The sequence below is a fragment of the Lycium barbarum genome, chromosome 2 (assembly GCF_019175385.1).
Source record: "Lycium barbarum isolate Lr01 chromosome 2, ASM1917538v2, whole genome shotgun sequence".
NCBI lineage: Eukaryota > Viridiplantae > Streptophyta > Magnoliopsida > Solanales > Solanaceae > Lycium > Lycium barbarum.
This window is the reverse complement of record NC_083338.1, coordinates 153,306,354-153,320,779: the sequence shown is the minus strand read 5'-3', so window position 1 is coordinate 153,320,779 and position 14,426 is coordinate 153,306,354.

Genomic DNA, 14,426 nt, shown 5'->3' with positions numbered 1-14,426 from the left:
GAACATGACGACACACAAGTTGAGCCTGAATCCAAGTTTTCCCTCAGTCAAACAACAGCAGAGGCCACAACCCGAGGTAAAACATGCATTCGTCAGGGACGAGGTAACCAAGATCCTTAATATAGGATCCATTCAAGACGTAAAATACCCACATTGGTTAGCTAACGTTGTAGTAGTGCCTAAAAAGGGGAATAAGTTTCGAATGTACGTAGATTATAAAGATTTAAAAAAAGTCTGCCCAAAGGATTCATTTCCTTTGCCCAGCATCGATTGCATAATCGACGCTACAGCGAGTCACGACACGCTGAGTTTCCTCGATGTCTATTCCGGGTACAACCAAATACAAATGGACTCGGAGGATCGAGAAAAAACCTCATTTATAACTAGGTTTGGCACATATTGTTATAATGTAATGCCCTTCGGCTTAAAAAATGCCGGTGCCACTTATCAGCGTTTAGTCAATCGAATGTTTGAACACCAAATAGGGAGATTCATTGAAGTTTATATAGATGACATGGTCGTTAAGTCCCTGCGAGCAGATGACCATTTGAAATTTTTGCAGGAACCTTTCAGCATATTAAGAAAGTACAACATGAAGCTGAACCTGGAAAAATGTGCCTTCGGAGTCGGATCGGGCAAGTTTCTCGGATTCATGGTATCAAATTGGGGAATCGAAATCAACCTGAATAAAATAAAGGCAATCAAAGATATCACCGTGATAAACGACATCAAAGGGGTATAAAGATTAACGGGACAGATAGCTGTCCTAAGCCGATTCATCTCCAGATCCTCGGACTAGAGTCATCGTTTCTTCTCACTGCTCAAGAAAAAGACTGACTTTGCATGGACCCCCGAATGTCAGATGGCCTTGGCAGAACTCAAAAGGTACTTATCAATCCCACCTCTACTCCACACGCCATAAGCGAACGAACAGTTGTATCAATACTTGGCGGTGTCCGAGATAGTGGTGAGCGGTGTCTTGGTTCGAGAGGAGAAAAGTACGCAATACCCGGTTTACTATGTAATTAGAACCCTCGTGACGCCGAAACCAGATACCCACATTTGGAAAAACTCTCTTTGGCTTTATTAAGTGCATCTAGAAAATTAAAACCTTACTTTGTCATCCCATATGCGTCGTAATATCGTACCCCTTAAGGAACGTCATGCATAAACCCGAACTCTCAGGCCGACTAGAAAAGTGGGCTGTGTAGATTAGCGGGTATGATATTAAATACAAACCCCGAACTCTAATCAAATCCCAAATACTGGCGGATTTCGTGGTCGATTTTGCGCCGGCCATGATCCCTGAGGTCGACAAGGAGATGCTTCTTGCCTCGGGGACTAGCACGAGAGTCTGGACCCTTTACACGGATGGAGTGTCTAATGTAAAAGGGTACGGGTTAGGGATCGTTCTCAAACCTCCCTCAGGTGACATAATAAGACAATCTATTAAATCGACTGATCTAACTAACAACGAAGCCGAGTATGAGACTATGATTGCAGGTTTAGAACTGGCAAAAAACATGGGAGCCGAGATCATAGATACCAAGTGCGATTCTCTCCTGGTGGTCAACCAAACTAACGGAACCTTCGAAATCAAGGATGATAGAATGCGGAGATATCAGGAAAAATTACAGGTTGTCCTTTGCCGGTTCAAGGAGTGGACGTTAAAACACGTACCCCGAGATCAAAATAATGAGGCGGATGCCCTGGAAAATTTGGAATCCTCGGTCGAATCAAAAGGGTTCGCCTCCGGAGCTATGGTGCAGTTGACAAAATCAGTCATAGAGACTGGCCACGGAGAGATAAACTCGACCAACGTCACTTGGGATTGGAGGAACAAATACATAGACTATCTCCAAACAAGAAAGCTACCATCCGATGCCAAGGAATCAAGGGCCCTCCGAACTAAAGCAGCTAGATTTTGTTTGGTCGATGGCCAGTTGTACCGAAGGTCATTCCACGGCCCCTTGGCGAGATGCCTAGGACCAGGGGAAATCGACTATGTTCTGAGGGAAGTTCACGAGGGGACTTGTGGAAACCATTCGGGAGCCGATTCATTGGTCCGCAAGCTGATCAGAGCAGGATACTACTGGAACGAGATGGAGGAAGATGCCAAAACCTTCATTTGAAAATGTAATGAATGCCAAAGGCACGCCCTGTCAATACATCAACCCGGGGAAGAGCTCCATCCGGTCCTCTCTGTTACACCTCAAAATTTTTCCCGTTAATGTACAGTGGATAGAATAATGAAGGAAACGAAGTATACGATGTATTGATAAGTAAGAAATAGCATTTGATGATCCTAATTGAGATTTCAAAGACATTTGAGGTAGGAGACATGAGTTGTTAAGGAAAGCAAGGTATATGTTGTGTGTCGGGCAAGATTTACGAGTATCGGATTAATGAGAGCTTAATGATGTTTTGGATAAGAGTTATGACATCCCTTAGGTTGGTAATGAGGTGTTAAACAAGTGTCAAGAACGTTCCATAAGGATTGGAGGTCAAGCGAGTCGACGAGAACGAACTTCGGAAAGATGGGCATTATACGGTCCAACATACTGGCCGTATAAAACATACTGTCGTATGTTAGGCCGTATGTTGTGCCCAGAATGGAGCCTTCACTGGACCAAATCTACGGCCAGACATACGGCTAGTATAATTTATACGGACTGTATGTTGGTCCGTAGAATCTGGTCGGGACAGTTCTAAATTAAATATAAGGGACCAACCTCATTTCATTTATTTCATTTCCTCACTTCACACTTCAAGAATTCTCTAGATCCCTCTCCACTCTTCATCCACAAGAACCCAAGATAAATCTATGATCAACTTCATCAAACCAACAAAATCAAGTGTAAGAAACTCATTGAAGTTCATCTAAGCCAAGAAATTTCAATGGAAGTGAACTAGGGTTTTGGTGCAAGAAGAGTATTTCTACTCAAGGTTTATTCTTCCATTATCTAAGGTGAGTTTTATGATCATTCCATGTTGTTTAAGGTAATGAGAGGTTGAAAGACTTAGACTGTAGAAGGAAATAGAAAATGGGTAATGAATGTAAGAATAATGACATTTTGAGTAGTAGTTTGGAATGAGTCATGAATATTGATATGTTGTGATTATAAGTATGATATAAGTGACATTTAGAACATGGGATAAGTATTATATGTGATAAAACGCAATACTGACCACGATTATGGAGGAATTGAAGTGAAATTGTGAAATGTGGATAATGTAGATGAATGATGATTGTTGTTTATAATATTGTGAAAGTTGTTATGGTTGTTTGGGAGTTGATATGTTAAATGAGTAAAGTAGTATAAACAAAGGAAATGCTGCCCAATTTTCCCTAGCTTTAGCAAGCACGTTCTTATAATCGATTAGCTAATGTTAATACGAACTTTCTTGAAGGAAGAAACGCGAGTATCGAAGGAGAACGATCAAGCGATAGAACTGTTAAATGAAAGAGGTATGTAAGACTAATCCTCTCCTTCTATGGCATGACTCTTATGGAATGAATCTGCCTATCCTCCCATAATCTTCCTAAACAAAGGAACTATGAGTCCATGACTGTAACGAGCTATATATGTATAAGATATAGAAAAGAGATACGATGCGAGCATGATGATGATGATGATGAATTTAAGTATAAAGAATCCTAGAGTAACATACGATGTCCATGAGGTTAATGATCCTAAATATGGTTCCATTGATGCTTTTCTTGTGTGCACTCACCTTAAAATGTTAGTCCCTTTAAGGTGAGACATAATGATTATGATCACTCCATAATGTAATCGGGGGTTAACGACCTTATGTCACCCCGACATAGCCATAGTTGCCTTCAAGTTCTAATGTATGTTTGATGATAAATGTATGATGACGCTAAGCTTATGATATGCCTATGCAATGTATGAAAATGTTAAGTTTACGATGGGTATATGACAATGCGATTCCTCCTTGCCTAAATGGCCTGGCATGTCACCGCGAAAGCGGGCTGCATACGATTCCATCGTGCCTAAATGGTCGGGCATGTCACCGCTAAGGCGGGCTGCTATGCTTACACCGAGCCTAGAGGGCCGGGCATGACACCACTAGTGGGCGGCATATGATGGTTACCCGGACGCGGGTTAACGATGATGATATATATGATACGATGATGTATGTGCTATGATGATACATGTACTACGACTATATATGATATATGTTTGAAATGTATCCACCCTTAAAAGTTACGCGGGTTATATTTTCATCTTATGTCTTACGATTTCTCTATTATGTTCATTTCATTCATGCCTTACATACTCAGTAAAATGTTCGTACTGACGTCCTTTTTCTTGAGACGCTGTGTTCATACCCACAGGTAGACAGGGAGGTGATCCAGACTCGTAGGAGCTACTAGCAGACTTTGAGAGCACTCCATTGTTCCGGAGGTGCCATTGATTTATTCTTTTGTGTATATATATGTTTTGGGCTTAACGGGGTCCTATCCCGTCCATATGTCTAGTACTCTAGTAGAGGCTCGGAGATACATATGTGTGGATAGTATGGTCTCACGGTTTCTCCTCGTATGTATATGTATTATTTTGATAGCCGGAGGGCTTATGTATATAAGGTAAATATGTTTCAAGCGAAAAATTGTTTTCCTATGATTTGAGTATAAGATTAATGAATGAACGCTTGATGAGTATGATGGGTAATGGTATGAGCGGTGCTCGGTGGTTAGCCCCGGGTACCTGTCATGGCCCCTAGTCAGGTCGTGACACTCTCCCCATGGCCATTCATGAAATGAGGCATGGATATAGTGGGACCTTTGCCATGGGCCTAGGTAAGACGCAATTTATTTTACTTATGACTGATTATTTCTCTAAATGGGTCGAAGCACCGGCACTCGAGAAAGTCAGGGAAAAAGAGGTCATTGATTTCATTTATGACCATATAATTTGTCGATTCGGGATACCAGCGGAGATCGCGTGTGATAACGGGAAGCAGTTCATAGGTAGCAAGGTCAGCAAGTTTTTCGAAGAATACAAAATCAAGAAAATCTTATCAACCCCATATCATCCGAGCGCGAATGGCCAGACTGAGTCTATCAATAAAACCATACTGCAGAATTTAAAGAAAAGACTGGCTAGCTCTAAGCACCGATGGAAGGAGGTTCTGCCCGAGGTTTTATGGGCCTACCGCACAACGGTAAGATCAAGCATCGGGGAGACTCCATTTTCCTTTGTAGACGGAGCCCAGGCCCTGATACCCGTCGAGGTTGGCGAGCCAAGCTTAAGATTCCGTTATGCCAGTGAGGACTCGAACCATGAAGCAATGTCTGTCAATCTGAATCTCGTGGACGAATGGAGGGAAGTTGCTCTTATCCGGATAGCCGCACACAAACAGAGGATGCAAAGGTATTATAACCGGAGGACCAACCTCAGGCATTTTTAGATTAGGGACTTGGTACTGAGGAAGGTCACACTTCATACGAAGAACCTTCACGAAAGGAAATTAGCCTCGAATTGGAAAGGACCGTACCGAGTCACTGGAATAACCGACAAAGGTTCTTATCAGCTCGAGAACGAAGATGGACAACAACTGAAAAACAACTGGAACGTATCACACCTAAAACGATATTACTGTTAAAGGTACGAATAACTTTTCTTTTGCTTTCTTCTCTCTCGATCTAACCACGCAGGGATACAGCCCGAGGGACAACGAAACAGCACAGCGGATGCTCGGAAGTCATAGACTTAGGACTGAAAACACGTGCTACACTCTTTTTCCCTTTGACCATTTTGTCCCGAAGTGGGTTTTCGACAAGGTTTTTAATGAGGCAGCGCTGAACAACGTGCTACACATATAGAGCATACCGATCAAAGATCGGAGACCGAGAACTGCACATAATGGGCTAATAGTACCCGAGCCCTCATACTTCGGACTCGAATACTAGGGGACTATTATACCATGAGTTAAGTTATAACTATGTAAAAGTCAAGGCCTGAACGATAGGATCAGATGAAAGGACCAAACGATTGATTGAATCGTGTCCACTTAGTTTGTTCTTGCCGCAGCAACAATTGCGAATGCATCTCTGGCCGGTTTTTCAATAAAAACCTTATGTCGATCAAAAGGATCCAATGTTTCCAAATACCAAAAAACTATGGCGTAAACAGTTAAAGACTACGGTCTAAACTATGGCGTAAACAGTTAAAGACTACGGTTTAAAAAACATATGCAAGCTCGAAAGCTGCGACCTAAAACGGTTAAAGACCACGGTCTAAAAACGCAAAAATATCGTGATCGGGTCTGTCTTGCAAATTATAAATAAAGCAACGACTAAAGTCAACATGGACTAAAACCCAATCACGAGCCGTTACCATTTGAATTGTATCCTGGCTGAAACAATATGGCAAATTATAATGATGGCATAAACCGAACAAACATTGAACCGAGAAGTACTTTGCAAATATCAAATACAAATTTTGATTTTCATTCATACATACATAAAGTACATTTACAAAGGCTCAGACTAGTGGCCTCAACACAAAGGTGTAAAAACAAAATAAGGGACACAAGGCCCCGAACCTAATCTTCACCTGACCCCTCGGCCTCTTCATCGGCTGACTCGAGGTCGATATCCGAATTCTCAGGGTCGAACGCAGCCTTTGCTTCCGCTTCAAGCTTCTTGACTTTCTCGATCACATCTGATAATTCCACACTAGTGGCTTGAACTTCTTCGAGGGTTTTCTTTCGGAATAAGCACCGCTCGTACTCAGCTCGAAGATTACAAGCCTTTTCGGCAGCAGTCACATCGGCCTTGTACTGCTCTAACATATCATCATAACCCGAGATCTGGTCAAGAGCCTTTCAATACACAGCTTGCAGATCGATGATGACCGGTTCAATCGATCCCGTTTAGCTTCGGCTGCAGCAAGTGATGAGCTAAGGCCATTCATTTGTTCCATCGACGCCCGAAGCTGCTCCCTGAGAACATCACGTTCGGCCACAGCACCAATGGTCATTTCGTGGAGGACATTAAACTCGGGCCTGATCCCATCCAGCTCTGCCCGAAGTTGATCGATCTGGCTAACATAAGTCCGGGCCTGAGAAGGAAGGGAGTTAGCATTGGCCGTTAAAGATTTATTGAAAACTTCGAAAGCCCTTACCTTTTCTGCCAGCTGATTGCGCTCCCGCTTAGCCTCGGCAGCTTCGTTTTGAGCCACTGTTAAGTCCGACTTCAGGATAGAAAGGTCAGGGAGAGACGAGATATATTGCAATTGCTGCTCGTACAGATTCATGAGCTCGTCCAACTCCTGACTTTTGCTCTTAAGCTCCTCCTTGAGCTAGCCCACTTCATACCTGAGCCGGTGAAAGCAGGCATGATGAAGCACAGAGGCCTATAAGTGAAAGAGGGACGATTGTAAAATGAGGCATGAAGTTAAAACTAAATAAAAGGAGCACAAGAACAAAACTTACCCAGTTCAATGCCTGCTGGGCCTCGTTAAAGAGGCATGATTCGCTGACTTCATCCATTTCTCGACAGTCTTCCTGGGACACCAGAGGGTATAAATAGCTGTCCACCCCGACAACATGTTCATGTCGGCCGACACCTTTAAAGTTATTAGCCTCTTCCGATTCGGGTCGGTACTAGGGGCAGGAAACAACTTCTCCAACCTAGGACCGGAATTTACCCCGAAACGATCGGCCATGGGGATGGATAAATGCTCAAAACCTGACATACCCGTAGCGGGTATTTCATAACCCTCATGACCGGCTGCCCTTTGCTCGGTCATCTTGCCTTTGGCCTTTTCGTCATCGGCGGGAATATCCACCAATGGCGGCGGAGAATCCTGTATGCAAATTATCGTTTCAGATGAGGCCACAGCTTGTATCGGAAGGACGGAACCAATACCGTACAAAGGCAGAATATTAGGTACCTTAAAGCCTGATACCGATAAAGTTGCCTTCGATCCAGCGGCTGCGGCTGGAAGTTTTTCAATACTTCGATTAGAAGTGTGATCGGAGGCCCCGACTTTTGACTCGATGATCCCAGCGTCCGTCGGCCTCGAGATGCCGCTCGACCCATCTGGAATTCGACTTGAGCTTTCCACTAACGGTGGAGTGATTGCAACAGAACCAGTCAGATCATGCTCAAGGAGTTCGTCAATAAGACGATGCCCACCCAACGCCTGATCATCGTCGTCAAAATGGTCCAATAATTGACCAACAACCTCAGCGTCCAAAGTACGGGCCGAGATATCTTCCGATGAGGTCTCTCGAATAACGACCCTCGATCTTTTCCTGGCTTGGGAAGGAGCTCGAGATGATTCAGAGGATCTTCTTTTCCTCCTTTCAACTAGGTCTCCCTGATCGGGAGCTTCGATATCCTGCTCGTTAGCTGAGGCCTCGGCAGTTTCCTAGCCCCGAATTCTGGTAGCCTTTGACAAACCTGTGAAGCAAAAAGAAGAACAGTCTTACCTAACTAACGTGGCGTATTGCGTAGAGAAGAAAGGACGATGCTCTAAGGGAAGGACTTACCCTGGGTTCCGATCTCCCAACGGGACCGGGAAAAACGTCTCCAGGTACGTTCGGCATAAGTAAGTTGGAAACATATTTTTTCAATCCACTGGTCGAGGTTAGGAACCTCACCGAAGGTTCGGGTAAGCCTTGTATACACACGAACAAATAAAAGGTTCAGTATAGGTGCAGGCACGTAGCCGAATCGTATCAACATAAAGTTACTTACGGTTTGGATTCCACCTCTCGGGAAACGGTAATTTCTCAGCTGGAATCAGATCCGCTGTCCTGATTCGGACAAACCTGCCCTGCCAGCCTCGGCCTCTATCTTCGTCTAGACCAGAGAAGGGCGCTTTTCCAGCTCATTTTGAGAGTTTTATCATTCCCCCTCTGAAGACACGGGGGCTATACAGCCGGAGTAGGTGGTGCACCGTGAACGGAATGTTCACGTTTGTGGTAAAATAACAGAGGAGCACAACGATCCTCCAAAATGACGAGTGAATTTGGCCGAGGGTAATCTCGTACCGTTTGCAGAAATCGACCACCAAAGGATCGAGTGTGCTGAATGTGAAAAGGTAGGTATAAACACTTAAATACCTTTCCACGTAGGTCGTTATGGCTTCATCCTGATCAGGGATAACGACCTCCTCACCTTTCCACCGACAATCTTCTTTGACTTGCTCGAGTTTATTTGGGGGTATCGTGCACAAATAGGCTGATATTTAGACACCTCGATCCCCCTGTTGAGAAGGTTTCTCGACTTTGAAGTCCCGAATGGTCGAACAGTCTTGAGGAACAAAGTCAGTCAGCAGTGGCTCTGGTTTAGGAGCTGAAGAGGTCTCACCAGCTTTAGCCTTTGAAGATTTGCTCGTCATTTCAGAATTATGAACATAAGAAGGTTTTGAATGAAGGTTTGAAGATTGAACAGAAAACTAATAAGAAGATATGAAGGTATGAAGGTTTGAAGATATGAAGATCAACGTATCCAAGGCACACGAAGGTAAAATTCCCTTTGTAAAAGTCGGAAACTGAAAAATGAAGGAGAAAACTTGCTTTTATAGAGTGGGACCGAGACGCTCTACCTTCCGCAACCGTCTTCCGAACCAACAGGGCTTCGACATGTGTCGATGTCAGACGGATGTGACCTTGATCCTATCTAATCATGGGAAGCGTACGCGAGAAGGAACCGGGACATCCACTCAACCAACAGATCGTGCTAAAACGGGTCGACCTTCCGAAGAGACCTAAATCGTGACCTCGTGTGAACACCTCTATGATCGAGTAAAGCTTCCGAATGGGTCGCAAGGGATATGGTTTCGAACCAGTCGTGGCCGAGTTTAATAACAAGATGCTCGACTACGGTGGCCGGTAGTCGGGTTTTTACGGATTATGGAGTAAGTGATTGCTGATCAAATATAACAAGGGCATATACAAAGGTTTGGGTACAAAAAATACACATGGAATGCTCAATGAAGTCTAATCACAACCAATTTGCGAAATCCCAATAAAGATTTTTTCCATTTCACAAAATTCCGACTATGTCGAATACATCAGTACATCAGATTAAGCAGAAGAAACCCTACTCTATGACCAGTAATCGGTCAAACAAAAGTAAGGCAACCACACCCTTACTCAACCTATCAAGTTGGAGGATGAGATCTCCGAGCCTATCCATAGGATGCGGCAATGATGGATGATACCGATTAGATATCCCCGTGACTTGCACCAGAGGCGGATGACCCGGGGATATCCAATCTCGGTAAATCTTCCTCATCGAGCACAATCATTGGTGGAGCTTCTCCAGAAGGCATTTCCCGACGTGTCCCCATAATATGACGAGTTTGAACTCGAGATACAACCCCCAAATGCACAACGGGAAAACGTCCAGCCTCCCTGCGTCTAGGTGGCCTCGATGGAGCAAGTGTTCTTCTTCTCTGAACTACGTCCTCAGCTACCGACTTTCCCTTGGAAGCCTTCGTCGTCCGAAGTCCTGGAAACCAAAGGTATTGAGTTAGGATATAATACAGGGAAATAAGGGTCGAAACGATCAGATTAAGAAGCTAGGTGCCATTCTTCTCCAAGAACGACCTACGCTACGAGAAGCCCGGAGAAGGGCAATCACCCATTCAAAAATAGTAGTTTCAAGCGTGGGTTTAACCGGATCTGGTGAAGGGTTCCACACTTCGGGAAAATTGACAGACGATGGACAGTGAAGTTGAACCGTGCGTATAATCACTAACCAGTGAAGCCATTCTCGATCATAATCCTCTTCGGGGTCAATTAGGCTTCGGCTTCTTCTGGGAAACATCTGAACAATTCCCCTTCGGATCACCCGAGGTACATATAAATGAAGCAAATGATGGAGGGTAAAAGCGACTCCGGCCGCATTGGCCAACTTATCAATGCAGAACACGAGCCTCCAAATTTGCGGGGCGATCTGCCGATACATATTCGATATCGACGACAGAAGTCCTCGATTATTCTATGAACAGGGAGGGTGAACCCTATGACAAAGGGATAAGTGTATGATAACGAGTAACCGGCAACATGATGATTTATTTTCACACCATCCCCAATGGGGAGGATGTCGACGTCTGCGCTTAAATGGCAATATATCCTGACCGTAGTAATGGCGCTATCACCGATACAAGATTCGAAATTCTCCACCGGGTCAAGATGACGAAGAACTTTGCAGTCGTTCGTATAAATAAAACCCGACGGAACAATGCCAGCAGCGCTAGATTTTAGCCCCCTATCAGAGCCAGCAGCTCCAGTTGATGGCATGAACGAATGCTGATCTTCACCCTGAGTCAATAACGGTACGTAAGCCATGATCGTGGAAGGTCTTCCTTAACGATAAGTAGTCACACCTTGGAACAAGAAGATTGAAGATCCGAGGAGTATTATGGGCTGAGTATAGGAATACCAGTGGGTTTTTGAGGTGGAGCAAAGTGAGATTTGACTGAAAGGTCCCGTCCTAGGTAATTGGAGGCAGCTGTTCAGCTTATTTGGGTCCATTCCCCGCCGTCAGTAATTGTACCTCGGGAAATGGGGGGACTATCTGTATACAGGTAAAACCGAGGATACAGGCACGCTCGGGTTTTCCGTTGTCATGGTTATGCTCGGTCACGATACGACCGTCTCACCGGGAACGAGGCTTCGAGTTTGGGCCGGGATGAGGCGATAAAGGAAGGGCGATTGACTGCCATAAGCAGAAGATCGAAATATCCGTCCTCAACCGGATAATTCGGCGTCGATCTCGGCAAAACAGCTGTCACTAGATTTATTTTCTTTATTTAGAATTGTACTAGGGTTGAAACTCCTCCACTATATAAAGAGGAGGTTCTCATTCATGAAAGGGGTTGGCAATAACAAGGACAGAAAGAGTTCACATCAACAACCATAAGAATCTTTTTAAAAACCATTCCCATTTGTTCTTAAGTTCATTTTTATTATACTTCGTGTAAGTACTTAACAGAAGGTATCGACCTCGATTTTTATACCCGAGGCCAGACGTACTTAATAGTTGGTCAGATCTGCTTCTCTGTTCATTTATTGGCCATCTCGCAATTTAATCTTGAATTGAATTTAGCCACATATCTTTGGCATCACGCATAAATTTAATTGTTCTCCGTTTTAAGGTTAAACATAGTGATTGAAAGTTTCGTCATGAATTATATACTAACAGGTGCACGAAGAAATCATGATATATCATTTTGTAGCTTCTGATAATGTTGGAAATAGTATTAATTTAATTTGCATGCGAAAAACGTTGATATGTGTTGATCAAGTCAAACAAAAAAAAAAAAAAAAAAAAGAGGCATGCCTTGAAGCACAAGAAGCATTAATCCAAAGGGTCAACATATAACATAGGACCACTCCAAAACAACGCCGTGCTAGCAAGGAAACTTTTGATTTATAGAGATAGATATATAATCAAGGGAAAAAAACATAACTATACATTATTTAAAAAATATTTACAGAATCATAGCAACATTAATTAAATATCATTCCATCACAACTAATATTGTCAGCACTATAACTGATTCCTAAATTCAAGGAACCCACCGAGAGAGAATCACGTATAACTCCCCAAGCTTTTCTATCCTATTTTTTAGCTCAAAATTTTTATCTTCTGATTCAATTTATCAAACATAATATACATCTAAAAAGAAGGGATAATTGTATTCTAAAAAAGCTAAATGTACAATTTACATCTCCTTAGAGGTAGTCACCTGAAGAAGTTCAATAAATCCAAGACAAAAGAAGGTAAAATATTATATTGAATATATATAACATTTATACCAATTCTGATAAATTTCATAACATGAATGTACCATGAATATGTATGTGTAAAATTTATACACAGTGAGTATAATATTTTATACGAAAATATACTACATATATATAATAAATTCATATTTATATACGATATATACAAGAGATAAAACAAATTTATACTAAAAATATAAAATGAATAATTATTTATTCTAGAAATCTATCTTGAATATGCATTATTTTTAGTATAATATTTTATATAAAAATATACTACAGATATATAATAAATTCATATTTATAAAGCATATATACAAGATTTAAAACAAATTTATAATAAAAATATAACATGCATCATTATTTATTCTAGAAATCTACCATGAATATGCAATTGTTATCCTAAAGCATATGGAGGTAGTGGGTTTGAGGGGAGAGAAAGAAGAGAGAGAAAGTGACTTTGAGGGTGAAAGAGAAAGTCATAGACACGGCTAAATTTTACAGTTATAGTGACGAGAGAGAAAGTATAATGGACTATATATATTTAAGGACAAAATTAATTTCTTCACTTATGGTATTATTTTTGAAGAACTTCAAAAGTTGTGCTATTTGTATGCATAACTTTAAAAGCTTGACCTACTGTGTAATTTAGTTTGAATAAATAGCGTCCATATATAGTACGTTATAATTTCATCTTTATCTTGTCTGAAAAATCAACAAAGGACCACTTTATTATCTTTCTATAGATGTATGAATATGCATTCCATTGAATGACGATTAAGCAACTTAAGTACTTGGAATAGACTACAAAGTAATATCTTACCAAAAAAATAAATAGACTGCAAAATAATAAAAAAACTCAAGTACGTATTTATTCTTAGATTTTCAAGCATCAAGGTGTAGTGACGAAAAGAAGAGCTTCTATTAGTCGCTTATGCATCATGCATCCAATCTACAACATATATATGACATCAGATAACTAGCTCTCGAACAGTACTAGCTGGAAAGAAGGCAGATCAATTTCGTTAGGTATTGCGACCTAGCTAGGAAGAAATTGCCTGATACTTTTTTACCTTTGCTGAAATTTAATTTGAACCTAAGACCTCTTAATTGTCCATCCACTCACCCTTCATACGTTTAATATTTCATTTTATCCCACTTCTTGAGATAATATCTTTATAGAATAATGATAAGAAAACCAATTGTATCTAGTAACAGACAACCAAAAAAAAATAAAAAACAGACAACTTCAGTTTCTTTTTTCTCTCCTAAAATTTATCTTTCCTCGTTTACTTTCCAATCTTCTTACTGTTCATATTAGCATTTATTATTTTTCTTTAAGTTCGTATATGTTCAGAGAAATTATAATTTGAAAATCTTGAGCAGAAGATGGATAAGTTACTGATCCAATAGAATAAAGTTGACACATGCATGACAAATTTAACAATTTGTATTATGTAGATTAGAACGTTTTTAACGGTTAAGTACCTATTTGGGCATAAATATTACTCGGTTCAAAAAAATGTCCACTTAGCCTTATTTTTTGTTTAAAAAGAGTGTTCACTTACCAATCAAAAAAAAATTAACCTTACTTTTCTAGATTTGTCTTTATTAAGTGTTAAGTGACCAAATCCCAATACCTATTTAAT